This window comes from Dendrobates tinctorius, unplaced genomic scaffold (genome assembly GCF_039654945.1).
Source record: "Dendrobates tinctorius isolate UK_male_01 unplaced genomic scaffold, ASM3965494v1 ptg000251l, whole genome shotgun sequence".
Lineage (NCBI taxonomy): Eukaryota > Metazoa > Chordata > Amphibia > Anura > Dendrobatidae > Dendrobates > Dendrobates tinctorius.
This window is the reverse complement of record NW_027361918.1, coordinates 10,837,964-10,864,155: the sequence shown is the minus strand read 5'-3', so window position 1 is coordinate 10,864,155 and position 26,192 is coordinate 10,837,964. Positions and strand designations below refer to the sequence as shown.

General features: G+C 40.9%; 36 non-coding genes across 36 annotated transcripts; 24 read left to right on the top strand and 12 right to left on the bottom strand.

The window, feature by feature from the left end:
* The first annotated feature begins 935 nt into the window (after positions 1–935).
* Positions 936–1,008, top strand: TRNAA-AGC (transfer RNA alanine (anticodon AGC)). The gene has a single exon. It is a non-coding gene; the product is annotated as a tRNA-Ala (tRNA).
* Positions 1,009–1,116: 108 nt separating this feature from the next.
* On the top strand, positions 1,117–1,202 carry TRNAY-GUA (transfer RNA tyrosine (anticodon GUA)). The gene is given in 2 exon segments: positions 1,117–1,153; positions 1,167–1,202. It is a non-coding gene; the product is annotated as a tRNA-Tyr (tRNA).
* A 223-nt stretch (positions 1,203–1,425) lies between these two features.
* On the bottom strand, positions 1,426–1,499 carry TRNAN-GUU (transfer RNA asparagine (anticodon GUU)). The gene has a single exon. It is a non-coding gene; the product is annotated as a tRNA-Asn (tRNA).
* Positions 1,500–2,484: 985 nt separating this feature from the next.
* On the top strand, positions 2,485–2,557 carry TRNAA-AGC (transfer RNA alanine (anticodon AGC)). Its single transcript has one exon. It is a non-coding gene; the product is annotated as a tRNA-Ala (tRNA).
* Positions 2,558–2,665: 108 nt separating this feature from the next.
* TRNAY-GUA (transfer RNA tyrosine (anticodon GUA)) lies at positions 2,666–2,751 on the top strand. Its single transcript is given in 2 exon segments — positions 2,666–2,702; positions 2,716–2,751. It is a non-coding gene; the product is annotated as a tRNA-Tyr (tRNA).
* A 223-nt stretch (positions 2,752–2,974) lies between these two features.
* TRNAN-GUU (transfer RNA asparagine (anticodon GUU)) lies at positions 2,975–3,048 on the bottom strand. The gene has a single exon. It is a non-coding gene; the product is annotated as a tRNA-Asn (tRNA).
* A 1,741-nt stretch (positions 3,049–4,789) lies between these two features.
* Positions 4,790–4,862, top strand: TRNAA-AGC (transfer RNA alanine (anticodon AGC)). The gene has a single exon. It is a non-coding gene; the product is annotated as a tRNA-Ala (tRNA).
* Positions 4,863–4,970: 108 nt separating this feature from the next.
* Positions 4,971–5,056, top strand: TRNAY-GUA (transfer RNA tyrosine (anticodon GUA)). Its single transcript is given in 2 exon segments — positions 4,971–5,007; positions 5,021–5,056. It is a non-coding gene; the product is annotated as a tRNA-Tyr (tRNA).
* A 223-nt stretch (positions 5,057–5,279) lies between these two features.
* TRNAN-GUU (transfer RNA asparagine (anticodon GUU)) lies at positions 5,280–5,353 on the bottom strand. The gene has a single exon. It is a non-coding gene; the product is annotated as a tRNA-Asn (tRNA).
* A 1,743-nt stretch (positions 5,354–7,096) lies between these two features.
* On the top strand, positions 7,097–7,169 carry TRNAA-AGC (transfer RNA alanine (anticodon AGC)). The gene has a single exon. It is a non-coding gene; the product is annotated as a tRNA-Ala (tRNA).
* Positions 7,170–7,277: 108 nt separating this feature from the next.
* TRNAY-GUA (transfer RNA tyrosine (anticodon GUA)) lies at positions 7,278–7,363 on the top strand. Its single transcript is given in 2 exon segments — positions 7,278–7,314; positions 7,328–7,363. It is a non-coding gene; the product is annotated as a tRNA-Tyr (tRNA).
* Positions 7,364–7,586: 223 nt separating this feature from the next.
* Positions 7,587–7,660, bottom strand: TRNAN-GUU (transfer RNA asparagine (anticodon GUU)). The gene has a single exon. It is a non-coding gene; the product is annotated as a tRNA-Asn (tRNA).
* Positions 7,661–9,401: 1,741 nt separating this feature from the next.
* On the top strand, positions 9,402–9,474 carry TRNAA-AGC (transfer RNA alanine (anticodon AGC)). Its single transcript has one exon. It is a non-coding gene; the product is annotated as a tRNA-Ala (tRNA).
* Positions 9,475–9,582: 108 nt separating this feature from the next.
* TRNAY-GUA (transfer RNA tyrosine (anticodon GUA)) lies at positions 9,583–9,668 on the top strand. Its single transcript is given in 2 exon segments — positions 9,583–9,619; positions 9,633–9,668. It is a non-coding gene; the product is annotated as a tRNA-Tyr (tRNA).
* A 223-nt stretch (positions 9,669–9,891) lies between these two features.
* Positions 9,892–9,965, bottom strand: TRNAN-GUU (transfer RNA asparagine (anticodon GUU)). The gene has a single exon. It is a non-coding gene; the product is annotated as a tRNA-Asn (tRNA).
* Positions 9,966–11,706: 1,741 nt separating this feature from the next.
* Positions 11,707–11,779, top strand: TRNAA-AGC (transfer RNA alanine (anticodon AGC)). The gene has a single exon. It is a non-coding gene; the product is annotated as a tRNA-Ala (tRNA).
* A 108-nt stretch (positions 11,780–11,887) lies between these two features.
* Positions 11,888–11,973, top strand: TRNAY-GUA (transfer RNA tyrosine (anticodon GUA)). Its single transcript is given in 2 exon segments — positions 11,888–11,924; positions 11,938–11,973. It is a non-coding gene; the product is annotated as a tRNA-Tyr (tRNA).
* A 223-nt stretch (positions 11,974–12,196) lies between these two features.
* Positions 12,197–12,270, bottom strand: TRNAN-GUU (transfer RNA asparagine (anticodon GUU)). Its single transcript has one exon. It is a non-coding gene; the product is annotated as a tRNA-Asn (tRNA).
* A 1,732-nt stretch (positions 12,271–14,002) lies between these two features.
* TRNAA-AGC (transfer RNA alanine (anticodon AGC)) lies at positions 14,003–14,075 on the top strand. Its single transcript has one exon. It is a non-coding gene; the product is annotated as a tRNA-Ala (tRNA).
* Positions 14,076–14,183: 108 nt separating this feature from the next.
* On the top strand, positions 14,184–14,269 carry TRNAY-GUA (transfer RNA tyrosine (anticodon GUA)). The gene is given in 2 exon segments: positions 14,184–14,220; positions 14,234–14,269. It is a non-coding gene; the product is annotated as a tRNA-Tyr (tRNA).
* A 223-nt stretch (positions 14,270–14,492) lies between these two features.
* On the bottom strand, positions 14,493–14,566 carry TRNAN-GUU (transfer RNA asparagine (anticodon GUU)). Its single transcript has one exon. It is a non-coding gene; the product is annotated as a tRNA-Asn (tRNA).
* Positions 14,567–16,307: 1,741 nt separating this feature from the next.
* On the top strand, positions 16,308–16,380 carry TRNAA-AGC (transfer RNA alanine (anticodon AGC)). Its single transcript has one exon. It is a non-coding gene; the product is annotated as a tRNA-Ala (tRNA).
* A 108-nt stretch (positions 16,381–16,488) lies between these two features.
* On the top strand, positions 16,489–16,574 carry TRNAY-GUA (transfer RNA tyrosine (anticodon GUA)). Its single transcript is given in 2 exon segments — positions 16,489–16,525; positions 16,539–16,574. It is a non-coding gene; the product is annotated as a tRNA-Tyr (tRNA).
* Positions 16,575–16,797: 223 nt separating this feature from the next.
* On the bottom strand, positions 16,798–16,871 carry TRNAN-GUU (transfer RNA asparagine (anticodon GUU)). Its single transcript has one exon. It is a non-coding gene; the product is annotated as a tRNA-Asn (tRNA).
* A 1,741-nt stretch (positions 16,872–18,612) lies between these two features.
* Positions 18,613–18,685, top strand: TRNAA-AGC (transfer RNA alanine (anticodon AGC)). Its single transcript has one exon. It is a non-coding gene; the product is annotated as a tRNA-Ala (tRNA).
* Positions 18,686–18,793: 108 nt separating this feature from the next.
* On the top strand, positions 18,794–18,879 carry TRNAY-GUA (transfer RNA tyrosine (anticodon GUA)). The gene is given in 2 exon segments: positions 18,794–18,830; positions 18,844–18,879. It is a non-coding gene; the product is annotated as a tRNA-Tyr (tRNA).
* Positions 18,880–19,102: 223 nt separating this feature from the next.
* TRNAN-GUU (transfer RNA asparagine (anticodon GUU)) lies at positions 19,103–19,176 on the bottom strand. The gene has a single exon. It is a non-coding gene; the product is annotated as a tRNA-Asn (tRNA).
* A 1,741-nt stretch (positions 19,177–20,917) lies between these two features.
* Positions 20,918–20,990, top strand: TRNAA-AGC (transfer RNA alanine (anticodon AGC)). Its single transcript has one exon. It is a non-coding gene; the product is annotated as a tRNA-Ala (tRNA).
* Positions 20,991–21,098: 108 nt separating this feature from the next.
* Positions 21,099–21,184, top strand: TRNAY-GUA (transfer RNA tyrosine (anticodon GUA)). Its single transcript is given in 2 exon segments — positions 21,099–21,135; positions 21,149–21,184. It is a non-coding gene; the product is annotated as a tRNA-Tyr (tRNA).
* Positions 21,185–21,407: 223 nt separating this feature from the next.
* TRNAN-GUU (transfer RNA asparagine (anticodon GUU)) lies at positions 21,408–21,481 on the bottom strand. The gene has a single exon. It is a non-coding gene; the product is annotated as a tRNA-Asn (tRNA).
* A 1,732-nt stretch (positions 21,482–23,213) lies between these two features.
* On the top strand, positions 23,214–23,286 carry TRNAA-AGC (transfer RNA alanine (anticodon AGC)). Its single transcript has one exon. It is a non-coding gene; the product is annotated as a tRNA-Ala (tRNA).
* Positions 23,287–23,394: 108 nt separating this feature from the next.
* Positions 23,395–23,480, top strand: TRNAY-GUA (transfer RNA tyrosine (anticodon GUA)). The gene is given in 2 exon segments: positions 23,395–23,431; positions 23,445–23,480. It is a non-coding gene; the product is annotated as a tRNA-Tyr (tRNA).
* Positions 23,481–23,703: 223 nt separating this feature from the next.
* On the bottom strand, positions 23,704–23,777 carry TRNAN-GUU (transfer RNA asparagine (anticodon GUU)). Its single transcript has one exon. It is a non-coding gene; the product is annotated as a tRNA-Asn (tRNA).
* A 1,741-nt stretch (positions 23,778–25,518) lies between these two features.
* Positions 25,519–25,591, top strand: TRNAA-AGC (transfer RNA alanine (anticodon AGC)). Its single transcript has one exon. It is a non-coding gene; the product is annotated as a tRNA-Ala (tRNA).
* A 108-nt stretch (positions 25,592–25,699) lies between these two features.
* TRNAY-GUA (transfer RNA tyrosine (anticodon GUA)) lies at positions 25,700–25,785 on the top strand. The gene is given in 2 exon segments: positions 25,700–25,736; positions 25,750–25,785. It is a non-coding gene; the product is annotated as a tRNA-Tyr (tRNA).
* A 223-nt stretch (positions 25,786–26,008) lies between these two features.
* TRNAN-GUU (transfer RNA asparagine (anticodon GUU)) lies at positions 26,009–26,082 on the bottom strand. Its single transcript has one exon. It is a non-coding gene; the product is annotated as a tRNA-Asn (tRNA).
* Positions 26,083–26,192: the final 110 nt, after the last annotated feature.

Sequence of the window (26,192 nt, the reverse complement as noted above, 5' to 3'; positions counted from 1 at the left end):
TAACCGGAACCTTAAACAATGGTCAGACACCATTTCCTCTAATGATTTTCAACAATAATATGACACAAGAAAGCAAAAAAAAACAAAGAAACAATTGCAGAACCCCAGGAGTACTCTAGTCGCCAACAAATATGTAATGGCTGAAAATTTACATGTCATCGACCTGAACACAAACAGTCATTAGAATTTTACTCTGTACATCTGTTAACACAAGCAGAGTGGCGCAGCGGAAGCGTGCTGGGCCCATAACCCAGAGGTCGATGGATCGAAGCCATCCTCTGCTAAATTGTGCTGCATTGCATCTTTTTCTACAAACTAGCTAAGTTTTTTTCACTTCCCCATTTTGGTTCTCTATATACAGAGAAATGGTTTGCTAGAAAATTGCTCGACTGTATTTGTAGACCATAATTCACATTGTGAAACCCAGCGGTCAATGGATTGAAACCAACCTCTGCTAAATAGTTGTGTTTTATAAACTTCATCATTGCATATCAACTGAACTTTTCTGTCAACAGCAAACGTGTCTCGGATCAAAAACACTAGTCAAAATCCTAAATCCCAGTACAACTCGTGCCAAAGGACCAGAAGGAGATTCGCGACCTCTCAGCATTTTCTATATTCAAACCAAACCATAAAAGGTCAATCTTTTTGCTTGGGATTGTGCTGCATTACAACTTTTTTCTACAAACTAGGTAAGTTTTTTTTACTCCCCCAGTCTGGTTCTCTACATACATAGAAATGGTTTGCTAGAAAATTGCCCGACTGTATTTGTAGGCCATAATTCACATTGTGAACTACGTAGATGTTCTTCAAATATGGGAGAAAGGAATCTGTACTTAAAAAAAAAAAAAAAAAAAGCACTCAATGGCACATTTGACTATAAGTAAACTGTGACATGGTGTGGCGTGAAACTGATAATGGCGTTCGTCGGGCATGGGGGATTAGCTCAAGTGGTAGAGCGCTCGCTTAGCATGCGAGAGGTAGCGGGATCGATGCCCGCATTCTCCAATACAATCTTTGGATTCCTTTTTCAGTTGGCCGAGTGAATTGTTTATGCCACCTGCTCGTGGCACACACGTCCAAACCTTGAAGACTTTCAACAATGGCTAAATCAAGCCTTCGATAGCTCAGCTGGTAGAGCGGAGGACTGTAGATCTAAATTAGCAATCCTTAGGTCGCTGGTTCAATTCCGGCTCGAAGGAAGTTTTGTGTATTCTATCAGATGTTTTCAACCTTCTGGCAAATACCAGACAGCTATGCTCTTTCTGGACATGTAGACAGAAACACAACCGGAAAGTTTTTTCTCCAGTTTGCCTTGTGAATTCAAAACTTAGGCAGCAACAGTGCTTTTACTTTATGGAGATGCTGAGCACCAATGTGAAAACGTCTTCAACTGTAGCATGCTACCCAAGCAAAAGGAACCAACGTCCCTGGGTGGACTCGAACCACCAACCTTTCGGTTAACAGCCGAACGCGCTAACCGATTGCGCCACAGAGACACAAACGCCTGCCGAACTTTCGTCTAACAGCCGGACGCACCCACCAGTTTTAACCGGAACCTTAAACAATGGTCAGACACCATTTCCTCTAATGATTTTCAACAATAATATGACACAAGAAAGCAAAAAAAAACAAAGAAACAATTGCAGAACCCCAGGAGTACTCTAGTCGCCAACAAATATGTAATGGCTGAAAATTTACATGTCATCGACCTGAACACAAACAGTCATTAGAATTTTACTCTGTACATCTGTTAACACAAGCAGAGTGGCGCAGCGGAAGCGTGCTGGGCCCATAACCCAGAGGTCGATGGATCGAAGCCATCCTCTGCTAAATTGTGCTGCATTGCATCTTTTTCTACAAACTAGCTAAGTTTTTTTCACTTCCCCATTTTGGTTCTCTATATACAGAGAAATGGTTTGCTAGAAAATTGCTCGACTGTATTTGTAGACCATAATTCACATTGTGAAACCCAGCGGTCAATGGATTGAAACCAACCTCTGCTAAATAGTTGTGTTTTATAAACTTCATCATTGCATATCAACTGAACTTTTCTGTCAACAGCAAACGTGTCTCGGATCAAAAACACTAGTCAAAATCCTAAATCCCAGTACAACTCGTGCCAAAGGACCAGAAGGAGATTCGCGACCTCTCAGCATTTTCTATATTCAAACCAAACCATAAAAGGTCAATCTTTTTGCTTGGGATTGTGCTGCATTACAACTTTTTTCTACAAACTAGGTAAGTTTTTTTTACTCCCCCAGTCTGGTTCTCTACATACATAGAAATGGTTTGCTAGAAAATTGCCCGACTGTATTTGTAGGCCATAATTCACATTGTGAACTACGTAGATGTTCTTCAAATATGGGAGAAAGGAATCTGTACTTAAAAAAAAAAAAAAAAAAAGCACTCAATGGCACATTTGACTATAAGTAAACTGTGACATGGTGTGGCGTGAAACTGATAATGGCGTTCGTCGGGCATGGGGGATTAGCTCAAGTGGTAGAGCGCTCGCTTAGCATGCGAGAGGTAGCGGGATCGATGCCCGCATTCTCCAATACAATCTTTGGATTCCTTTTTCAGTTGGCCGAGTGAATTGTTTATGCCACCTGCTCGTGGCACACACGTCCAAACCTTGAAGACTTTCAACAATGGCTAAATCAAGCCTTCGATAGCTCAGCTGGTAGAGCGGAGGACTGTAGATCTAAATTAGCAATCCTTAGGTCGCTGGTTCAATTCCGGCTCGAAGGAAGTTTTGTGTATTCTATCAGATGTTTTCAACCTTCTGGCAAATACCAGACAGCTATGCTCTTTCTGGACATGTAGACAGAAACACAACCGGAAAGTTTTTTCTCCAGTTTGCCTTGTGAATTCAAAACTTAGGCAGCAACAGTGCTTTTACTTTATGGAGATGCTGAGCACCAATGTGAAAACGTCTTCAACTGTAGCATGCTACCCAAGCAAAAGGAACCAACGTCCCTGGGTGGACTCGAACCACCAACCTTTCGGTTAACAGCCGAACGCGCTAACCGATTGCGCCACAGAGACACAAACGCCTGCCAAACTTTCGTCTAACAGCCGGACGCACCCACCAGTTTTAACCGGAACCTTAAACAATGGTCAGACACCATTTCCTCTAATGATTTTCAACAATAATATGACACAAGAAAGCAAAAAAAAACAAAGAAACAATTGCAGAACCCCAGGAGTACTCTAGTCGCCAACAAATATGTAATGGCTGAAAATTTACATGTCATCGACCTGAACACAAACAGTCATTAGAATTTTACTCTGTACATTTGTTAACACAAGCAGAGTGGCGCAGCGGAAGCGTGCTGGGCCCATAACCCAGAGGTGGATGGATCGAAGCCATCCTCTGCTAAATTGTGCTGCATTGCATCTTTTTCTACAAACTAGCTAAGTTTTTTTCACTTCCCCATTTTGGTTCTCTATATACAGAGAAATGGTTTGCTAGAAAATTGCTCGACTGTATTTGTAGACCATAATTCACATTGTGAAACCCAGCGGTCAATGGATTGAAACCAACCTCTGCTAAATAGTTGTGTTTTATAAACTTCATCATTGCATATCAACTGAACTTTTCTGTCAACAGCAAACGTGTCTCGGATCAAAAACACTAGTCAAAATCCTAAATCCCAGTACAACTCGTGCCAAAGGACCAGAAGGAGATTCGCGACCTCTCAGCATTTTCTATATTCAAACCAAACCATAAAAGATCAATCTTTTCGCTTGGGATTGTGCTGCATTACAACTTTTTTCTACAAACTAGGTAAGTTTTTTTTCATTCCCCCAGTTTGGTTCTCTATATACAGAGAAATGGTTTACTAGAAAATTGCTCGACTGTATTTGTAGGCCATAATTCACATTGTGAAACCCAGCGGTCGATGGATCGAAACCAACCTCTGCTAAATAGTTGTGTTTTATAAACTTCATCATTGCATATCAACTGAACTTTTCTGTCAACAGCAAACGTGTCTCGGATCAAAAACACTAGTCAAAATCCTAAATCCCAGTACAACTCGTGCCAAAGGACCAGAAGGAGATTCGCGACCTCTCAGCATTTTCTATATTCAAACCAAACCATAAAAGGTCAATCTTTTTGCTTGGGATTGTGCTGCATTACAACTTTTTTCTACAAACTAGGTAAGTTTTTTTTACTCCCCCAGTCTGGTTCTCTACATACATAGAAATGGTTTGCTAGAAAATTGCCCGACTGTATTTGTAGGCCATAATTCACATTGTGAAACCCAGCAGTCGATGGATCGAAACCAACCTCTGCTAAATAGTTGTGATTTATAAACTTCATCATTGCATATCAACTGAACTTTTCTGTCAACAGCAAACGTGTCTCGGATCAAAAACACTAGTCAAAATCCTAAATCCCAGTACAACTCGTGCCAAAGGACCAGAAGGAGATTCGCGACCTCTCAGCATTTTCTATAATCAAACCAAACCATAAAAGGTCAATCTTTTTGCTTGGGATTGTGCTGCATTACAACTTTTTTCTACAAACTAGGTAAGTTTTTTTTACTCCCCCAGTCTGGTTCTCTACATACGTAGAAATGGTTTGCTAGAAAATTGCTCGACTTTATTTGTAGGCCATAATTCACATTGTGAACTCCGTAGATGTTCTTCAAATATGGGAGAAAGGAATCTGTACTTAAAAAAAAAAAAAAAAAAAAAAAAAAAAGCACTCAATGGCACATTTGACTATAAGTAAACTGTGACATGGTGTGGCGTGAAACTGATAATGGCGTTCGTCGGGCATGGGGGATTAGCTCAAGTGGTAGAGCGCTCGCTTAGCATGCGAGAGGTAGCGGGATCGATGCCCGCATTCTCCAATACAATCTTTGGATTCCTTTTTCAGTTGGCCGAGTGAATTGTTTATGCCACCTGCTCGTGGCACACACGTCCAAACCTTGAAGACTTTCAACAATGGCTAAATCAAGCCTTCGATAGCTCAGCTGGTAGAGCGGAGGACTGTAGATCTAAATTAGCAATCCTTAGGTCGCTGGTTCAATTCCGGCTCGAAGGAAGTTTTGTGTATTCTATCAGATGTTTTCAACCTTCTGGCAAATACCAGACAGCTATGCTCTTTCTGGACATGTAGACAGAAACACAACCGGAAAGTTTTTTCTCCAGTTTGCCTTGTGAATTCAAAACTTAGGCAGCAACAGTGCTTTTACTTTATGGAGATGCTGAGCACCAATGTGAAAACGTCTTCAACTGTAGCATGCTACCCAAGCAAAAGGAACCAACGTCCCTGGGTGGACTCGAACCACCAACCTTTCGGTTAACAGCCGAACGCGCTAACCGATTGCGCCACAGAGACACAAACGCCTGCCGAACTTTCGTCTAACAGCCGGACGCACCCACCAGTTTTAACCGGAACCTTAAACAATGGTCAGACACCATTTCCTCTAATGATTTTCAACAATAATATGACACAAGAAAGCAAAAAAAAACAAAGAAACAATTGCAGAACCCCAGGAGTACTCTAGTCGCCAACAAATATGTAATGGCTGAAAATTTACATGTCATCGACCTGAACACAAACAGTCATTAGAATTTTACTCTGTACATCTGTTAACACAAGCAGAGTGGCGCAGCGGAAGCGTGCTGGGCCCATAACCCAGAGGTCGATGGATCGAAGCCATCCTCTGCTAAATTGTGCTGCATTGCATCTTTTTCTACAAACTAGCTAAGTTTTTTTCACTTCCCCATTTTGGTTCTCTATATACAGAGAAATGGTTTGCTAGAAAATTGCTCGACTGTATTTGTAGACCATAATTCACATTGTGAAACCCAGCGGTCAATGGATTGAAACCAACCTCTGCTAAATAGTTGTGTTTTATAAACTTCATCATTGCATATCAACTGAACTTTTCTGTCAACAGCAAACGTGTCTCGGATCAAAAACACTAGTCAAAATCCTAAATCCCAGTACAACTCGTGCCAAAGGACCAGAAGGAGATTCGCGACCTCTCAGCATTTTCTATATTCAAACCAAACCATAAAAGATCAATCTTTTCGCTTGGGATTGTGCTGCATTACAACTTTTTTCTACAAACTAGGTAAGTTTTTTTTCATTCCCCCAGTTTGGTTCTCTATATACAGAGAAATGGTTTACTAGAAAATTGCTCGACTGTATTTGTAGGCCATAATTCACATTGTGAAACCCAGCGGTCGATGGATCGAAACCAACCTCTGCTAAATAGTTGTGTTTTATAAACTTCATCATTGCATATCAACTGAACTTTTCTGTCAACAGCAAACGTGTCTCGGATCAAAAACACTAGTCAAAATCCTAAATCCCAGTACAACTCGTGCCAAAGGACCAGAAGGAGATTCGCGACCTCTCAGCATTTTCTATATTCAAACCAAACCATAAAAGGTCAATCTTTTTGCTTGGGATTGTGCTGCATTACAACTTTTTTCTACAAACTAGGTAAGTTTTTTTTACTCCCCCAGTCTGGTTCTCTACATACATAGAAATGGTTTGCTAGAAAATTGCCCGACTGTATTTGTAGGCCATAATTCACATTGTGAAACCCAGCGGTCGATGGATCGAAACCAACCTCTGCTAAATAGTTGTGATTTATAAACTTCATCATTGCATATCAACTGAACTTTTCTGTCAACAGCAAACGTGTCTCGGATCAAAAACACTAGTCAAAATCCTAAATCCCAGTACAACTCGTGCCAAAGGACCAGAAGGAGATTCGCGACCTCTCAGCATTTTCTATAATCAAACCAAACCATAAAAGGTCAATCTTTTTGCTTGGGATTGTGCTGCATTACAACTTTTTTCTACAAACTAGGTAAGTTTTTTTTACTCCCCCAGTCTGGTTCTCTACATACGTAGAAATGGTTTGCTAGAAAATTGCTCGACTTTATTTGTAGGCCATAATTCACATTGTGAACTCCGTAGATGTTCTTCAAATATGGGAGAAAGGAATCTGTACTTAAAAAAAAAAAAAAAAAAAAAAAAAAAAAAGCACTCAATGGCACATTTGACTATAAGTAAACTGTGACATGGTGTGGCGTGAAACTGATAATGGCGTTCGTCGGGCATGGGGGATTAGCTCAAGTGGTAGAGCGCTCGCTTAGCATGCGAGAGGTAGCGGGATCGATGCCCGCATTCTCCAATACAATCTTTGGATTCCTTTTTCAGTTGGCCGAGTGAATTGTTTATGCCACCTGCTCGTGGCACACACGTCCAAACCTTGAAGACTTTCAACAATGGCTAAATCAAGCCTTCGATAGCTCAGCTGGTAGAGCGGAGGACTGTAGATCTAAATTAGCAATCCTTAGGTCGCTGGTTCAATTCCGGCTCGAAGGAAGTTTTGTGTATTCTATCAGATGTTTTCAACCTTCTGGCAAATACCAGACAGCTATGCTCTTTCTGGACATGTAGACAGAAACACAACCGGAAAGTTTTTTCTCCAGTTTGCCTTGTGAATTCAAAACTTAGGCAGCAACAGTGCTTTTACTTTATGGAGATGCTGAGCACCAATGTGAAAACGTCTTCAACTGTAGCATGCTACCCAAGCAAAAGGAACCAACGTCCCTGGGTGGACTCGAACCACCAACCTTTCGGTTAACAGCCGAACGCGCTAACCGATTGCGCCACAGAGACACAAACGCCTGCCGAACTTTCGTCTAACAGCCGGACGCACCCACCAGTTTTAACCGGAACCTTAAACAATGGTCAGACACCATTTCCTCTAATGATTTTCAACAATAATATGACACAAGAAAGCAAAAAAAAACAAAGAAACAATTGCAGAACCCCAGGAGTACTCTAGTCGCCAACAAATATGTAATGGCTGAAAATTTACATGTCATCGACCTGAACACAAACAGTCATTAGAATTTTACTCTGTACATCTGTTAACACAAGCAGAGTGGCGCAGCGGAAGCGTGCTGGGCCCATAACCCAGAGGTCGATGGATCGAAGCCATCCTCTGCTAAATTGTGCTGCATTGCATCTTTTTCTACAAACTAGCTAAGTTTTTTTCACTTCCCCATTTTGGTTCTCTATATACAGAGAAATGGTTTGCTAGAAAATTGCTCGACTGTATTTGTAGACCATAATTCACATTGTGAAACCCAGCGGTCAATGGATTGAAACCAACCTCTGCTAAATAGTTGTGTTTTATAAACTTCATCATTGCATATCAACTGAACTTTTCTGTCAACAGCAAACGTGTCTCGGATCAAAAACACTAGTCAAAATCCTAAATCCCAGTACAACTCGTGCCAAAGGACCAGAAGGAGATTCGCGACCTCTCAGCATTTTCTATATTCAAACCAAACCATAAAAGATCAATCTTTTCGCTTGGGATTGTGCTGCATTACAACTTTTTTCTACAAACTAGGTAAGTTTTTTTTCATTCCCCCAGTTTGGTTCTCTATATACAGAGAAATGGTTTACTAGAAAATTGCTCGACTGTATTTGTAGGCCATAATTCACATTGTGAAACCCAGCGGTCGATGGATCGAAACCAACCTCTGCTAAATAGTTGTGTTTTATAAACTTCATCATTGCATATCAACTGAACTTTTCTGTCAACAGCAAACGTGTCTCGGATCAAAAACACTAGTCAAAATCCTAAATCCCAGTACAACTCGTGCCAAAGGACCAGAAGGAGATTCGCGACCTCTCAGCATTTTCTATATTCAAACCAAACCATAAAAGGTCAATCTTTTTGCTTGGGATTGTGCTGCATTACAACTTTTTTCTACAAACTAGGTAAGTTTTTTTTACTCCCCCAGTCTGGTTCTCTACATACATAGAAATGGTTTGCTAGAAAATTGCCCGACTGTATTTGTAGGCCATAATTCACATTGTGAAACCCAGCGGTCGATGGATCGAAACCAACCTCTGCTAAATAGTTGTGATTTATAAACTTCATCATTGCATATCAACTGAACTTTTCTGTCAACAGCAAACGTGTCTCGGATCAAAAACACTAGTCAAAATCCTAAATCCCAGTACAACTCGTGCCAAAGGACCAGAAGGAGATTCGCGACCTCTCAGCATTTTCTATAATCAAACCAAACCATAAAAGGTCAATCTTTTTGCTTGGGATTGTGCTGCATTACAACTTTTTTCTACAAACTAGGTAAGTTTTTTTTACTCCCCCAGTCTGGTTCTCTACATACGTAGAAATGGTTTGCTAGAAAATTGCTCGACTTTATTTGTAGGCCATAATTCACATTGTGAACTCCGTAGATGTTCTTCAAATATGGGAGAAAGGAATCTGTACTTAAAAAAAAAAAAAAAAAAAAAAAAAAAAGCACTCAATGGCACATTTGACTATAAGTAAACTGTGACATGGTGTGGCGTGAAACTGATAATGGCGTTCGTCGGGCATGGGGGATTAGCTCAAGTGGTAGAGCGCTCGCTTAGCATGCGAGAGGTAGCGGGATCGATGCCCGCATTCTCCAATACAATCTTTGGATTCCTTTTTCAGTTGGCCGAGTGAATTGTTTATGCCACCTGCTCGTGGCACACACGTCCAAACCTTGAAGACTTTCAACAATGGCTAAATCAAGCCTTCGATAGCTCAGCTGGTAGAGCGGAGGACTGTAGATCTAAATTAGCAATCCTTAGGTCGCTGGTTCAATTCCGGCTCGAAGGAAGTTTTGTGTATTCTATCAGATGTTTTCAACCTTCTGGCAAATACCAGACAGCTATGCTCTTTCTGGACATGTAGACAGAAACACAACCGGAAAGTTTTTTCTCCAGTTTGCCTTGTGAATTCAAAACTTAGGCAGCAACAGTGCTTTTACTTTATGGAGATGCTGAGCACCAATGTGAAAACGTCTTCAACTGTAGCATGCTACCCAAGCAAAAGGAACCAACGTCCCTGGGTGGACTCGAACCACCAACCTTTCGGTTAACAGCCGAACGCGCTAACCGATTGCGCCACAGAGACACAAACGCCTGCCGAACTTTCGTCTAACAGCCGGACGCACCCACCAGTTTTAACCGGAACCTTAAACAATGGTCAGACACCATTTCCTCTAATGATTTTCAACAATAATATGACACAAGAAAGCAAAAAAAAACAAAGAAACAATTGCAGAACCCCAGGAGTACTCTAGTCGCCAACAAATATGTAATGGCTGAAAATTTACATGTCATCGACCTGAACACAAACAGTCATTAGAATTTTACTCTGTACATCTGTTAACACAAGCAGAGTGGCGCAGCGGAAGCGTGCTGGGCCCATAACCCAGAGGTCGATGGATCGAAGCCATCCTCTGCTAAATTGTGCTGCATTGCATCTTTTTCTACAAACTAGCTAAGTTTTTTTCACTTCCCCATTTTGGTTCTCTATATACAGAGAAATGGTTTGCTAGAAAATTGCTCGACTGTATTTGTAGACCATAATTCACATTGTGAAACCCAGCGGTCAATGGATTGAAACCAACCTCTGCTAAATAGTTGTGTTTTATAAACTTCATCATTGCATATCAACTGAACTTTTCTGTCAACAGCAAACGTGTCTCGGATCAAAAACACTAGTCAAAATCCTAAATCCCAGTACAACTCGTGCCAAAGGACCAGAAGGAGATTCGCGACCTCTCAGCATTTTCTATATTCAAACCAAACCATAAAAGATCAATCTTTTCGCTTGGGATTGTGCTGCATTACAACTTTTTTCTACAAACTAGGTAAGTTTTTTTTCATTCCCCCAGTTTGGTTCTCTATATACAGAGAAATGGTTTACTAGAAAATTGCTCGACTGTATTTGTAGGCCATAATTCACATTGTGAAACCCAGCGGTCGATGGATCGAAACCAACCTCTGCTAAATAGTTGTGTTTTATAAACTTCATCATTGCATATCAACTGAACTTTTCTGTCAACAGCAAACGTGTCTCGGATCAAAAACACTAGTCAAAATCCTAAATCCCAGTACAACTCGTGCCAAAGGACCAGAAGGAGATTCGCGACCTCTCAGCATTTTCTATATTCAAACCAAACCATAAAAGGTCAATCTTTTTGCTTGGGATTGTGCTGCATTACAACTTTTTTCTACAAACTAGGTAAGTTTTTTTTACTCCCCCAGTCTGGTTCTCTACATACATAGAAATGGTTTGCTAGAAAATTGCCCGACTGTATTTGTAGGCCATAATTCACATTGTGAAACCCAGCGGTCGATGGATCGAAACCAACCTCTGCTAAATAGTTGTGATTTATAAACTTCATCATTGCATATCAACTGAACTTTTCTGTCAACAGCAAACGTGTCTCGGATCAAAAACACTAGTCAAAATCCTAAATCCCAGTACAACTCGTGCCAAAGGACCAGAAGGAGATTCGCGACCTCTCAGCATTTTCTATAATCAAACCAAACCATAAAAGGTCAATCTTTTTGCTTGGGATTGTGCTGCATTACAACTTTTTTCTACAAACTAGGTAAGTTTTTTTTACTCCCCCAGTCTGGTTCTCTACATACGTAGAAATGGTTTGCTAGAAAATTGCTCGACTTTATTTGTAGGCCATAATTCACATTGTGAACTCCGTAGATGTTCTTCAAATATGGGAGAAAGGAATCTGTACTTAAAAAAAAAAAAAAAAAAAAAAAAAAAAGCACTCAATGGCACATTTGACTATAAGTAAACTGTGACATGGTGTGGCGTGAAACTGATAATGGCGTTCGTCGGGCATGGGGGATTAGCTCAAGTGGTAGAGCGCTCGCTTAGCATGCGAGAGGTAGCGGGATCGATGCCCGCATTCTCCAATACAATCTTTGGATTCCTTTTTCAGTTGGCCGAGTGAATTGTTTATGCCACCTGCTCGTGGCACACACGTCCAAACCTTGAAGACTTTCAACAATGGCTAAATCAAGCCTTCGATAGCTCAGCTGGTAGAGCGGAGGACTGTAGATCTAAATTAGCAATCCTTAGGTCGCTGGTTCAATTCCGGCTCGAAGGAAGTTTTGTGTATTCTATCAGATGTTTTCAACCTTCTGGCAAATACCAGACAGCTATGCTCTTTCTGGACATGTAGACAGAAACACAACCGGAAAGTTTTTTCTCCAGTTTGCCTTGTGAATTCAAAACTTAGGCAGCAACAGTGCTTTTACTTTATGGAGATGCTGAGCACCAATGTGAAAACGTCTTCAACTGTAGCATGCTACCCAAGCAAAAGGAACCAACGTCCCTGGGTGGACTCGAACCACCAACCTTTCGGTTAACAGCCGAACGCGCTAACCGATTGCGCCACAGAGACACAAACGCCTGCCGAACTTTCGTCTAACAGCCGGACGCACCCACCAGTTTTAACCGGAACCTTAAACAATGGTCAGACACCATTTCCTCTAATGATTTTCAACAATAATATGACACAAGAAAGCAAAAAAAAACAAAGAAACAATTGCAGAACCCCAGGAGTACTCTAGTCGCCAACAAATATGTAATGGCTGAAAATTTACATGTCATCGACCTGAACACAAACAGTCATTAGAATTTTACTCTGTACATCTGTTAACACAAGCAGAGTGGCGCAGCGGAAGCGTGCTGGGCCCATAACCCAGAGGTCGATGGATCGAATCCATCCTCTGCTAAATTGTGCTGCATTGCATCTTTTTCTACAAACTAGCTAAGTTTTTTTCACTTCCCCATTTTGGTTCTCTATATACAGAGAAATGGTTTGCTAGAAAATTGCTCGACTGTATTTGTAGACCATAATTCACATTGTGAAACCCAGCGGTCAATGGATTGAAACCAACCTCTGCTAAATAGTTGTGTTTTATAAACTTCATCATTGCATATCAACTGAACTTTTCTGTCAACAGCAAACGTGTCTCGGATCAAAAACACTAGTCAAAATCCTAAATCCCAGTACAACTCGTGCCAAAGGACCAGAAGGAGATTCGCGACCTCTCAGCATTTTCTATATTCAAACCAAACCATAAAAGATCAATCTTTTCGCTTGGGATTGTGCTGCATTACAACTTTTTTCTACAAACTAGGTAAGTTTTTTTTCATTCCCCCAGTTTGGTTCTCTATATACAGAGAAATGGTTTACTAGAAAATTGCTCGACTGTATTTGTAGGCCATAATTCACATTGTGAAACCCAGCGGTCGATGGATCGAAACCAACCTCTGCTAAATAGTTGTGTTTTATAAACTTCATCATTGCATATCAACTGAACTTTTCTGTCAACAGCAAACGTGTCTCGGATCAAAAACACTAGTCAAAATCCTAAATCCCAGTACAACTCGTGCCAAAGGACCAGAAGGAGATTCGCGACCTCTCAGCATTTTCTATATTCAAACCAAACCATAAAAGGTCAATCTTTTTGCTTGGGATTGTGCTGCATTACAACTTTTTTCTACAAACTAGGTAAGTTTTTTTTACTCCCCCAGTCTGGTTCTCTACATACATAGAAATGGTTTGCTAGAAAATTGCCCGACTGTATTTGTAGGCCATAATTCACATTGTGAAACCCAGCGGTCGATGGATCGAAACCAACCTCTGCTAAATAGTTGTGATTTATAAACTTCATCATTGCATATCAACTGAACTTTTCTGTCAACAGCAAACGTGTCTCGGATCAAAAACACTAGTCAAAATCCTAAATCCCAGTGCAACTCGTGCCAAAGGACCAGAAGGAGATTCGCGACCTCTCAGCATTTTCTATATTCAAACCAAACCATAAAAGGTCAATCTTTTTGCTTGGGATTGTGCTGCATTACAACTTTTTTCTACAAACTAGGTAAGTTTTTTTTACTCCCCCAGTCTGGTTCTCTACATACATAGAAATGGTTTGCTAGAAAATTGCCCGACTGTATTTGTAGGCCATAATTCACATTGTGAACTACGTAGATGTTCTTCAAATATGGGAGAAAGGAATCTGTACTTAAAAAAAAAAAAAAAAAAAGCACTCAATGGCACATTTGACTATAAGTAAACTGTGACATGGTGTGGCGTGAAACTGATAATGGCGTTCGTCGGGCATGGGGGATTAGCTCAAGTGGTAGAGCGCTCGCTTAGCATGCGAGAGGTAGCGGGATCGATGCCCGCATTCTCCAATACAATCTTTGGATTCCTTTTTCAGTTGGCCGAGTGAATTGTTTATGCCACCTGCTCGTGGCACACACGTCCAAACCTTGAAGACTTTCAACAATGGCTAAATCAAGCCTTCGATAGCTCAGCTGGTAGAGCGGAGGACTGTAGATCTAAATTAGCAATCCTTAGGTCGCTGGTTCAATTCCGGCTCGAAGGAAGTTTTGTGTATTCTATCAGATGTTTTCAACCTTCTGGCAAATACCAGACAGCTATGCTCTTTCTGGACATGTAGACAGAAACACAACCGGAAAGTTTTTTCTCCAGTTTGCCTTGTGAATTCAAAACTTAGGCAGCAACAGTGCTTTTACTTTATGGAGATGCTGAGCACCAATGTGAAAACGTCTTCAACTGTAGCATGCTACCCAAGCAAAAGGAACCAACGTCCCTGGGTGGACTCGAACCACCAACCTTTCGGTTAACAGCCGAACGCGCTAACCGATTGCGCCACAGAGACACAAACGCCTGCCAAACTTTCGTCTAACAGCCGGACGCACCCACCAGTTTTAACCGGAACCTTAAACAATGGTCAGACACCATTTCCTCTAATGATTTTCAACAATAATATGACACAAGAAAGCAAAAAAAAACAAAGAAACAATTGCAGAACCCCAGGAGTACTCTAGTCGCCAACAAATATGTAATGGCTGAAAATTTACATGTCATCGACCTGAACACAAACAGTCATTAGAATTTTACTCTGTACATCTGTTAACACAAGCAGAGTGGCGCAGCGGAAGCGTGCTGGGCCCATAACCCAGAGGTGGATGGATCGAAGCCATCCTCTGCTAAATTGTGCTGCATTGCATCTTTTTCTACAAACTAGCTAAGTTTTTTTCACTTCCCCATTTTGGTTCTCTATATACAGAGAAATGGTTTGCTAGAAAATTGCTCGACTGTATTTGTAGACCATAATTCACATTGTGAAACCCAGCGGTCAATGGATTGAAACCAACCTCTGCTAAATAGTTGTGTTTTATAAACTTCATCATTGCATATCAACTGAACTTTTCTGTCAACAGCAAACGTGTCTCGGATCAAAAACACTAGTCAAAATCCTAAATCCCAGTACAACTCGTGCCAAAGGACCAGAAGGAGATTCGCGACCTCTCAGCATTTTCTATATTCAAACCAAACCATAAAAGATCAATCTTTTCGCTTGGGATTGTGCTGCATTACAACTTTTTTCTACAAACTAGGTAAGTTTTTTTTCATTCCCCCAGTTTGGTTCTCTATATACAGAGAAATGGTTTACTAGAAAATTGCTCGACTGTATTTGTAGGCCATAATTCACATTGTGAAACCCAGCGGTCGATGGATCGAAACCAACCTCTGCTAAATAGTTGTGTTTTATAAACTTCATCATTGCATATCAACTGAACTTTTCTGTCAACAGCAAACGTGTCTCGGATCAAAAACACTAGTCAAAATCCTAAATCCCAGTACAACTCGTGCCAAAGGACCAGAAGGAGATTCGCGACCTCTCAGCATTTTCTATATTCAAACCAAACCATAAAAGGTCAATCTTTTTGCTTGGGATTGTGCTGCATTACAACTTTTTTCTACAAACTAGGTAAGTTTTTTTTACTCCCCCAGTCTGGTTCTCTACATACATAGAAATGGTTTGCTAGAAAATTGCCCGACTGTATTTGTAGGCCATAATTCACATTGTGAAACCCAGCAGTCGATGGATCGAAACCAACCTCTGCTAAATAGTTGTGATTTATAAACTTCATCATTGCATATCAACTGAACTTTTCTGTCAACAGCAAACGTGTCTCGGATCAAAAACACTAGTCAAAATCCTAAATCCCAGTACAACTCGTGCCAAAGGACCAGAAGGAGATTCGCGACCTCTCAGCATTTTCTATAATCAAACCAAACCATAAAAGGTCAATCTTTTTGCTTGGGATTGTGCTGCATTACAACTTTTTTCTACAAACTAGGTAAGTTTTTTTTACTCCCCCAGTCTGGTTCTCTACATACGTAGAAATGGTTTGCTAGAAAATTGCTCGACTTTATTTGTAGGCCATAATTCACATTGTGAACTCCGTAGATGTTCTTCAAATATGGGAGAAAGGAATCTGTACTTAAAAAAAAAAAAAAAAAAAAAAAAAAAAGCACTCAATGGCACATTTGACTATAAGTAAACTGTGACATGGTGTGGCGTGAAACTGATAATGGCGTTCGTCGGGCATGGGGGATTAGCTCAAGTGGTAGAGCGCTCGCTTAGCATGCGAGAGGTAGCGGGATCGATGCCCGCATTCTCCAATACAATCTTTGGATTCCTTTTTCAGTTGGCCGAGTGAATTGTTTATGCCACCTGCTCGTGGCACACACGTCCAAACCTTGAAGACTTTCAACAATGGCTAAATCAAGCCTTCGATAGCTCAGCTGGTAGAGCGGAGGACTGTAGATCTAAATTAGCAATCCTTAGGTCGCTGGTTCAATTCCGGCTCGAAGGAAGTTTTGTGTATTCTATCAGATGTTTTCAACCTTCTGGCAAATACCAGACAGCTATGCTCTTTCTGGACATGTAGACAGAAACACAACCGGAAAGTTTTTTCTCCAGTTTGCCTTGTGAATTCAAAACTTAGGCAGCAACAGTGCTTTTACTTTATGGAGATGCTGAGCACCAATGTGAAAACGTCTTCAACTGTAGCATGCTACCCAAGCAAAAGGAACCAACGTCCCTGGGTGGACTCGAACCACCAACCTTTCGGTTAACAGCCGAACGCGCTAACCGATTGCGCCACAGAGACACAAACGCCTGCCGAACTTTCGTCTAACAGCCGGACGCACCCACCAGTTTTAACCGGAACCTTAAACAATGGTCAGACACCATTTCCTCTAATGATTTTCAACAATAATATGACACAAGAAAGCAAAAAAAAACAAAGAAACAATTGCAGAACCCCAGGAGTACTCTAGTCGCCAACAAATATGTAATGGCTGAAAATTTACATGTCATCGACCTGAACACAAACAGTCATTAGAATTTTACTCTGTACATCTGTTAACACAAGCAGAGTGGCGCAGCGGAAGCGTGCTGGGCCCATAACCCAGAGGTCGATGGATCGAAGCCATCCTCTGCTAAATTGTGCTGCATTGCATCTTTTTCTACAAACTAGCTAAGTTTTTTTCACTTCCCCATTTTGGTTCTCTATATACAGAGAAATGGTTTGCTAGAAAATTGCTCGACTGTATTTGTAGACCATAATTCACATTGTGAAACCCAGCGGTCAATGGATTGAAACCAACCTCTGCTAAATAGTTGTGTTTTATAAACTTCATCATTGCATATCAACTGAACTTTTCTGTCAACAGCAAACGTGTCTCGGATCAAAAACACTAGTCAAAATCCTAAATCCCAGTACAACTCGTGCCAAAGGACCAGAAGGAGATTCGCGACCTCTCAGCATTTTCTATATTCAAACCAAACCATAAAAGATCAATCTTTTCGCTTGGGATTGTGCTGCATTACAACTTTTTTCTACAAACTAGGTAAGTTTTTTTTCATTCCCCCAGTTTGGTTCTCTATATACAGAGAAATGGTTTACTAGAAAATTGCTCGACTGTATTTGTAGGCCATAATTCACATTGTGAAACCCAGCGGTCGATGGATCGAAACCAACCTCTGCTAAATAGTTGTGTTTTATAAACTTCATCATTGCATATCAACTGAACTTTTCTGTCAACAGCAAACGTGTCTCGGATCAAAAACACTAGTCAAAATCCTAAATCCCAGTACAACTCGTGCCAAAGGACCAGAAGGAGATTCGCGACCTCTCAGCATTTTCTATATTCAAACCAAACCATAAAAGGTCAATCTTTTTGCTTGGGATTGTGCTGCATTACAACTTTTTTCTACAAACTAGGTAAGTTTTTTTTACTCCCCCAGTCTGGTTCTCTACATACATAGAAATGGTTTGCTAGAAAATTGCCCGACTGTATTTGTAGGCCATAATTCACATTGTGAAACCCAGCGGTCGATGGATCGAAACCAACCTCTGCTAAATAGTTGTGATTTATAAACTTCATCATTGCATATCAACTGAACTTTTCTGTCAACAGCAAACGTGTCTCGGATCAAAAACACTAGTCAAAATCCTAAATCCCAGTACAACTCGTGCCAAAGGACCAGAAGGAGATTCGCGACCTCTCAGCATTTTCTATAATCAAACCAAACCATAAAAGGTCAATCTTTTTGCTTGGGATTGTGCTGCATTACAACTTTTTTCTACAAACTAGGTAAGTTTTTTTTACTCCCCCAGTCTGGTTCTCTACATACGTAGAAATGGTTTGCTAGAAAATTGCTCGACTTTATTTGTAGGCCATAATTCACATTGTGAACTCCGTAGATGTTCTTCAAATATGGGAGAAAGGAATCTGTACTTAAAAAAAAAAAAAAAAAAAAAAAAAAAAGCACTCAATGGCACATTTGACTATAAGTAAACTGTGACATGGTGTGGCGTGAAACTGATAATGGCGTTCGTCGGGCATGGGGGATTAGCTCAAGTGGTAGAGCGCTCGCTTAGCATGCGAGAGGTAGCGGGATCGATGCCCGCATTCTCCAATACAATCTTTGGATTCCTTTTTCAGTTGGCCGAGTGAATTGTTTATGCCACCTGCTCGTGGCACACACGTCCAAACCTTGAAGACTTTCAACAATGGCTAAATCAAGCCTTCGATAGCTCAGCTGGTAGAGCGGAGGACTGTAGATCTAAATTAGCAATCCTTAGGTCGCTGGTTCAATTCCGGCTCGAAGGAAGTTTTGTGTATTCTATCAGATGTTTTCAACCTTCTGGCAAATACCAGACAGCTATGCTCTTTCTGGACATGTAGACAGAAACACAACCGGAAAGTTTTTTCTCCAGTTTGCCTTGTGAATTCAAAACTTAGGCAGCAACAGTGCTTTTACTTTATGGAGATGCTGAGCACCAATGTGAAAACGTCTTCAACTGTAGCATGCTACCCAAGCAAAAGGAACCAACGTCCCTGGGTGGACTCGAACCACCAACCTTTCGGTTAACAGCCGAACGCGCTAACCGATTGCGCCACAGAGACACAAACGCCTGCCGAACTTTCGTCTAACAGCCGGACGCACCCACCAGTTTTAACCGGAACCTTAAACAATGGTCAGACACCATTTCCTCTAATGATTTTCAACAATAATATGACACAAGAAAGCAAAAAAAAACAAAGAAACAATTGCAGAACCCCAGGAGTACTCTAGTCGCCAACAAATATGTAATGGCTGAAAATTTACATGTCATCGACCTGAACACAAACAGTCATTAGAATTTTACTCTGTACATCTGTTAACACAAGCAGAGTGGCGCAGCGGAAGCGTGCTGGGCCCATAACCCAGAGGTCGATGGATCGAAGCCATCCTCTGCTAAATTGTGCTGCATTGCATCTTTTTCTACAAACTAGCTAAGTTTTTTTCACTTCCCCATTTTGGTTCTCTATATACAGAGAAATGGTTTGCTAGAAAATTGCTCGACTGTATTTGTAGACCATAATTCACATTGTGAAACCCAGCGGTCAATGGATTGAAACCAACCTCTGCTAAATAGTTGTGTTTTATAAACTTCATCATTGCATATCAACTGAACTTTTCTGTCAACAGCAAACGTGTCTCGGATCAAAAACACTAGTCAAAATCCTAAATCCCAGTACAACTCGTGCCAAAGGACCAGAAGGAGATTCGCGACCTCTCAGCATTTTCTATATTCAAACCAAACCATAAAAGATCAATCTTTTCGCTTGGGATTGTGCTGCATTACAACTTTTTTCTACAAACTAGGTAAGTTTTTTTTCATTCCCCCAGTTTGGTTCTCTATATACAGAGAAATGGTTTACTAGAAAATTGCTCGACTGTATTTGTAGGCCATAATTCACATTGTGAAACCCAGCGGTCGATGGATCGAAACCAACCTCTGCTAAATAGTTGTGTTTTATAAACTTCATCATTGCATATCAACTGAACTTTTCTGTCAACAGCAAACGTGTCTCGGATCAAAAACACTAGTCAAAATCCTAAATCCCAGTACAACTCGTGCCAAAGGACCAGAAGGAGATTCGCGACCTCTCAGCATTTTCTATATTCAAACCAAACCATAAAAGGTCAATCTTTTTGCTTGGGATTGTGCTGCATTACAACTTTTTTCTACAAACTAGGTAAGTTTTTTTTACTCCCCCAGTCTGGTTCTCTACATACATAGAAATGGTTTGCTAGAAAATTGCCCGACTGTATTTGTAGGCCATAATTCACATTGTGAAACCCAGCGGTCGATGGATCGAAACCAACCTCTGCTAAATAGTTGTGATTTATAAACTTCATCATTGCATATCAACTGAACTTTTCTGTCAACAGCAAACGTGTCTCGGATCAAAAACACTAGTCAAAATCCTAAATCCCAGTACAACTCGTGCCAAAGGACCAGAAGGAGATTCGCGACCTCTCAGCATTTTCTATAATCAAACCAAACCATAAAAGGTCAATCTTTTTGCTTGGGATTGTGCTGCATTACAACTTTTTTCTACAAACTAGGTAAGTTTTTTTTACTCCCCCAGTCTGGTTCTCTACATACGTAGAAATGGTTTGCTAGAAAATTGCTCGACTTTATTTGTAGGCCATAATTCACATTGTGAACTCCGTAGATGTTCTTCAAATATGGGAGAAAGGAATCTGTACTTAAAAAAAAAAAAAAAAAAAAAAAAAAAAGCACTCAATGGCACATTTGACTATAAGTAAACTGTGACATGGTGTGGCGTGAAACTGATAATGGCGTTCGTCGGGCATGGGGGATTAGCTCAAGTGGTAGAGCGCTCGCTTAGCATGCGAGAGGTAGCGGGATCGATGCCCGCATTCTCCAATACAATCTTTGGATTCCTTTTTCAGTTGGCCGAGTGAATTGTTTATGCCACCTGCTCGTGGCACACACGTCCAAACCTTGAAGACTTTCAACAATGGCTAAATCAAGCCTTCGATAGCTCAGCTGGTAGAGCGGAGGACTGTAGATCTAAATTAGCAATCCTTAGGTCGCTGGTTCAATTCCGGCTCGAAGGAAGTTTTGTGTATTCTATCAGATGTTTTCAACCTTCTGGCAAATACCAGACAGCTATGCTCTTTCTGGACATGTAGACAGAAACACAACCGGAAAGTTTTTTCTCCAGTTTGCCTTGTGAATTCAAAACTTAGGCAGCAACAGTGCTTTTACTTTATGGAGATGCTGAGCACCAATGTGAAAACGTCTTCAACTGTAGCATGCTACCCAAGCAAAAGGAACCAACGTCCCTGGGTGGACTCGAACCACCAACCTTTCGGTTAACAGCCGAACGCGCTAACCGATTGCGCCACAGAGACACAAACGCCTGCCGAACTTTCGTCTAACAGCCGGACGCACCCACCAGTTTTAACCGGAACCTTAAACAATGGTCAGACACCATTTCCTCTAATGATTTTCAACAATAATATGACACAAGAAAGCAAAAAAAAACAAAGAAACAATTGCAGAACCCCAGGAGTACTCTAGTCGCCAACAAATATGTAATGGCTGAAAATTTACATGTCATCGACCTGAACACAAACAGTCATTAGAATTTTACTCTGTACATCTGTTAACACAAGCAGAGTGGCGCAGCGGAAGCGTGCTGGGCCCATAACCCAGAGGTCGATGGATCGAATCCATCCTCTGCTAAATTGTGCTGCATTGCATCTTTTTCTACAAACTAGCTAAGTTTTTTTCACTTCCCCATTTTGGTTCTCTATATACAGAGAAATGGTTTGCTAGAAAATTGCTCGACTGTATTTGTAGACCATAATTCACATTGTGAAACCCAGCGGTCAATGGATTGAAACCAACCTCTGCTAAATAGTTGTGTTTTATAAACTTCATCATTGCATATCAACTGAACTTTTCTGTCAACAGCAAACGTGTCTCGGATCAAAAACACTAGTCAAAATCCTAAATCCCAGTACAACTCGTGCCAAAGGACCAGAAGGAGATTCGCGACCTCTCAGCATTTTCTATATTCAAACCAAACCATAAAAGATCAATCTTTTCGCTTGGGATTGTGCTGCATTACAACTTTTTTCTACAAACTAGGTAAGTTTTTTTTCATTCCCCCAGTTTGGTTCTCTATATACAGAGAAATGGTTTACTAGAAAATTGCTCGACTGTATTTGTAGGCCATAATTCACATTGTGAAACCCAGCGGTCGATGGATCGAAACCAACCTCTGCTAAATAGTTGTGTTTTATAAACTTCATCATTGCATATCAACTGAACTTTTCTGTCAACAGCAAACGTGTCTCGGATCAAAAACACTAGTCAAAATCCTAAATCCCAGTACAACTCGTGCCAAAGGACCAGAAGGAGATTCGCGACCTCTCAGCATTTTCTATATTCAAACCAAACCATAAAAGGTCAATCTTTTTGCTTGGGATTGTGCTGCATTACAACTTTTTTCTACAAACTAGGTAAGTTTTTTTTACTCCCCCAGTCTGGTTCTCTACATACATAGAAATGGTTTGCTAGAAAATTGCCCGACTGTATTTGTAGGCCATAATTCACATTGTGAAACCCAGCGGTCGATGGATCGAAACCAACCTCTGCTAAATAGTTGTGATTTATAAACTTCATCATTGCATATCAACTGAACTTTTCTGTCAACAGCAAACGTGTCTCGGATCAAAAACACTAGTCAAAATCCTAAATCCCAGTACAACTCGTGCCAAAGGACCAGAAGGAGATTCGCGACCTCTCAGCATTTTCTATATTCAAACCAAACCATAAAAGGTCAATCTTTTTGCTTGGGATTGTGCTGCATTACAACTTTTTTCTACAAACTAGGTAAGTTTTTTTTACTCCCCCAGTCTGGTTCTCTACATACATAGAAATGGTTTGCTAGAAAATTGCCCGACTGTATTTGTAGGCCATAATTCACATTGTGAACTACGTAGATGTTCTTCAAATATGGGAGAAAGGAATCTGTACTTAAAAAAAAAAAAAAAAAAAGCACTCAATGGCACATTTGACTATAAGTAAACTGTGACATGGTGTGGCGTGAAACTGATAATGGCGTTCGTCGGGCATGGGGGATTAGCTCAAGTGGTAGAGCGCTCGCTTAGCATGCGAGAGGTAGCGGGATCGATGCCCGCATTCTCCAATACAATCTTTGGATTCCTTTTTCAGTTGGCCGAGTGAATTGTTTATGCCACCTGCTCGTGGCACACACGTCCAAACCTTGAAGACTTTCAACAATGGCTAAATCAAGCCTTCGATAGCTCAGCTGGTAGAGCGGAGGACTGTAGATCTAAATTAGCAATCCTTAGGTCGCTGGTTCAATTCCGGCTCGAAGGAAGTTTTGTGTATTCTATCAGATGTTTTCAACCTTCTGGCAAATACCAGACAGCTATGCTCTTTCTGGACATGTAGACAGAAACACAACCGGAAAGTTTTTTCTCCAGTTTGCCTTGTGAATTCAAAACTTAGGCAGCAACAGTGCTTTTACTTTATGGAGATGCTGAGCACCAATGTGAAAACGTCTTCAACTGTAGCATGCTACCCAAGCAAAAGGAACCAACGTCCCTGGGTGGACTCGAACCACCAACCTTTCGGTTAACAGCCGAACGCGCTAACCGATTGCGCCACAGAGACACAAACGCCTGCCGAACTTTCGTCTAACAGCCGGACGCACCCACCAGTTTTAACCGGAACCTTAAACAATGGTCAGACACCATTTCCTCTAATGATTTTCAACAATAATATGACACAAGAAAGCAAAAAAAAACAAAGAAACAATTGCAGAACCCCAGGAGTACTCTAGTCGCCAACAAATATGTAATGGCTGAAAATTTACATGTCATCGACCTGAACACAAACAGTCATTAGAATTTTACTCTGTACATCTGTTAACACAAGCAGAGTGGCGCAGCGGAAGCGTGCTGGGCCCATAACCCAGAGGTCGATGGATCGAAGCCATCCTCTGCTAAATTGTGCTGCATTGCATCTTTTTCTACAAACTAGCTAAGTTTTTTTCACTTCCCCATTTTGGTTCTCTATATACAGAGAAATGGTTTGCTAGAAAATTGCTCGACTGTATTTGTAGACCATAATTCACATTGTGAAACCCAGCGGTCAATGGATTGAAACCAACCTCTGCTAAATAGTTGTGTTTTATAAACTTCATCATTGCATATCAACTGAACTTTTCTGTCAACAGCAAACGTGTCTCGGATCAAAAACACTAGTCAAAATCCTAAATCCCAGTACAACTCGTGCCAAAGGACCAGAAGGAGATTCGCGACCTCTCAGCATTTTCTATATTCAAACCAAACCATAAAAGATCAATCTTTTCGCTTGGGATTGTGCTGCATTACAACTTTTTTCTACAAACTAGGTAAGTTTTTTTTCATTCCCCCAGTTTGGTTCTCTATATACAGAGAAATGGTTTACTAGAAAATTGCTCGACTGTATTTGTAGGCCATAATTCACATTGTGAAACCCAGCGGTCGATGGATCGAAACCAACCTCTGCTAAATAGTTGTGTTTTATAAACTTCATCATTGCATATCAACTGAACTTTTCTGTCAACAGCAAACGTGTCTCGGATCAAAAACACTAGTCAAAATCCTAAATCCCAGTACAACTCGTGCCAAAGGACCAGAAGGAGATTCGCGACCTCTCAGCATTTTCTATATTCAAACCAAACCATAAAAGGTCAATCTTTTTGCTTGGGATTGTGCTGCATTACAACTTTTTTCTACAAACTAGGTAAGTTTTTTTTACTCCCCCAGTCTGGTTCTCTACATACATAGAAATGGTTTGCTAGAAAATTGCCCGACTGTATTTGTAGGCCATAATTCACATTGTGAAACCCAGCGGTCGATGGATCGAAACCAACCTCTGCTAAATAGTTGTGATTTATAAACTTCATCATTGCATATCAACTGAACTTTTCTGTCAACAGCAAACGTGTCTCGGATCAAAAACACTAGTCAAAATCCTAAATCCCAGTACAACTCGTGCCAAAGGACCAGAAGGAGATTCGCGACCTCTCAGCATTTTCTATAATCAAACCAAACCATAAAAGGTCAATCTTTTTGCTTGGGATTGTGCTGCATTACAACTTTTTTCTACAAACTAGGTAAGTTTTTTTTACTCCCCCAGTCTGGTTCTCTACATACGTAGAAATGGTTTGCTAGAAAATTGCTCGACTTTATTTGTAGGCCATAATTCACATTGTGAACTCCGTAGATGTTCTTCAAATATGGGAGAAAGGAATCTGTACTTAAAAAAAAAAAAAAAAAAAAAAAAAAAAGCACTCAATGGCACATTTGACTATAAGTAAACTGTGACATGGTGTGGCGTGAAACTGATAATGGCGTTCGTCGGGCATGGGGGATTAGCTCAAGTGGTAGAGCGCTCGCTTAGCATGCGAGAGGTAGCGGGATCGATGCCCGCATTCTCCAATACAATCTTTGGATTCCTTTTTCAGTTGGCCGAGTGAATTGTTTATGCCACCTGCTCGTGGCACACACGTCCAAACCTTGAAGACTTTCAACAATGGCTAAATCAAGCCTTCGATAGCTCAGCTGGTAGAGCGGAGGACTGTAGATCTAAATTAGCAATCCTTAGGTCGCTGGTTCAATTCCGGCTCGAAGGAAGTTTTGTGTATTCTATCAGATGTTTTCAACCTTCTGGCAAATACCAGACAGCTATGCTCTTTCTGGACATGTAGACAGAAACACAACCGGAAAGTTTTTTCTCCAGTTTGCCTTGTGAATTCAAAACTTAGGCAGCAACAGTGCTTTTACTTTATGGAGATGCTGAGCACCAATGTGAAAACGTCTTCAACTGTAGCATGCTACCCAAGCAAAAGGAACCAACGTCCCTGGGTGGACTCGAACCACCAACCTTTCGGTTAACAGCCGAACGCGCTAACCGATTGCGCCACAGAGACACAAACACCTGCCAAACTTTCGTCTAACAGCCGGACGCACCCACCAGTTTTAACCGGAACCTTAAACAATGGTCAGACACCATTTCCTCTAATGATTTTCAACAATAATA